Below are 2277 nucleotides of genomic sequence, written 5' to 3'. Positions count from 1 at the left end.
GACAAAATAGTCAAATTTGACTGTAATGGGTCCCACTTTTATAATTTGACATGTGAACCTATTTTACGAGTCTATCTTGATAAAATGAGTTAAATAATAAAAATTTATAATGAGGACTGTAATTAAGTATATAATTAAATATATGTATATATATATAGAAGTAAGTGGAACATTCCACTAATGTAATAGGGCTATAAAAGGCCACCACCGACCATTAGTTTCATTTCTTCACACTTGGACAGCAAGAGAAAGAAAGGAGAAAGAAGAAGAAGAAGAAGAAGAAGAAGAAGAAGAGAAGAGAAGAGAGGGAGATCAAGAAGGAGATCGACTTACTTAGGTAGCTGTTGGAAGATTCAGCAAATAGGTAAGGAGAATCTCACCTATATAAACCTAGAATGTGAAAAAGATTTCAAGAATTGGAATGGGTTTGGGCCGATTTGGTTGGAACAAAAGGAATAAATGGAAATTTGAAAAATTTCGGCAAGAATTTGACTATAAGGAGTTAAATCTACTGTTCTTGAGGGAGCTAATTGAAATAAATTTAAAACCTTGAAATGGATTACATCCTCTATGGACGATTGGGACAGAAATGTGAGGATTCTCACTAAATCTTCTTAAAATAGGAAAATTTCGTGTGAATGAGGAGAAATACCATTTTAATTTTACTTTTCTAAGGTCTAAAATTCACATGCAAGATGAAATAGATGGTGAATTACATGCATGCAAACTCAATTTGAGGTTTGATTATCAAATTAGAGGCTTGATTATGAAAATCCCACCTTGATTCATATTTTGAGTGAAAATATGTTAATTTGAAGTTTAAGCTGAAATTTCTGCTGAATTTGATTTTTAAAATAAGAAACTAAAAATAGAACTTATGAATGGACTAATAAAAGGGTTGAATTGAAGTAATGTACCACTGTCGAGTGAATAAAGTTCTTAAACAGAGAGGATTTGACCAAACAGAGGTAAAACTCTGCAGAAACACTGGTAGAATTGAATTTTTGCAGAAAAAGGATAATCGGTGGGAGACATTAGGCCAGTCAGTTGGTGTCTGTCACAACCCGCTCACACAAAATCGAGCCAGTGACTGAGTTAACTCCGGTTAACTCACAAACCTACCAGGATCAACAATGCAGTAACTACAATACAACATACATCTACTAAACTAAGATAAGACCTGTATTTTCAGCGGAAGACCTGTTCATAATAATACCTGTAATTGTTTCCCAAATACTTGATACCCAAATTGAGTCATAAAAGTTATATACATTTGGACCCGAAGGCATGATATATACACAAAAATATAACAATTTAAGCATCAAGTAATCAAAAGGGAGTACATAAAAAAGAATAAAAAAGAATCACTGCTGCTATGCAGCACAATCCTGGCATATGCAATTGGCACCATGCTCGAACTCATCAGGGACCCACCAGTCCTCAGAGGGAAACTCCACAATGGGGCCCTGCTCCTAATCTCCAAGCGGGTAACCTACAAAATCACCTAAAAATATTTGTGCACGTGGGATGAGCTCATTAGCCCAGTAAGTGGAAAGGAAGACCACACAAGGGAAAACCGCACAAGGAGTCACAATACAAATGTACCTATATGTATGCAATTCATTTTAATCCTATTCACCTAACAACATTACTAGATCATATGCTATGTGCTACTCACAACCACAGTGCGCGTATAGCCCGGGTAGCACTCGCGGAGCCCATCCCGCGATACGCCATAGGGTTGTTGGAGAATGCCCACCGTTGGAATCGGAATTTAAAATGCAAGCTGACTCCCGACAAATATAAATGACAAAAAGTAAATGGGTGACTCCAACCAAAATAAAAGCAGTAAGATCGGCCCTTTGAATATACCACCGGGATTACCGGCTGTCCTAGCGATCAACCGTGCATACTTCTAACCGCTGTAGGAGTTCAACAACCGTAAACCGATGCTTCTCCCCAATAATAACCCAACACATAAACCCCTATTGGGAAGGGTCGTAGCACAAAGGGGTATATAAATCCTAGCCGTATGCTTCTATATGAGCATAGTATAATTACACAATGGCACCGTGTCCCATTCCATGAGCCACCATACACTCATTTCCAAGCCATCTACGACATCTAATCTAGCATGCATATCATGTCCATATGAAATTATTCCATCACATACATCAAGACATAAATAATATTTATCATAAAGGAAAGCATCATGTTATGTAAATGCACATACAATACGTGATATGGTATGTGATGTCTAGTCTACACACAAGTGAC

This window comes from Macadamia integrifolia, unplaced genomic scaffold (genome assembly GCF_013358625.1).
Source record: "Macadamia integrifolia cultivar HAES 741 unplaced genomic scaffold, SCU_Mint_v3 scaffold31, whole genome shotgun sequence".
NCBI classification, from domain to species: domain Eukaryota; kingdom Viridiplantae; phylum Streptophyta; class Magnoliopsida; order Proteales; family Proteaceae; genus Macadamia; species Macadamia integrifolia.
The sequence above is the reverse complement of the archived record's forward strand: the minus strand, read 5'-3'. Positions refer to the sequence as shown.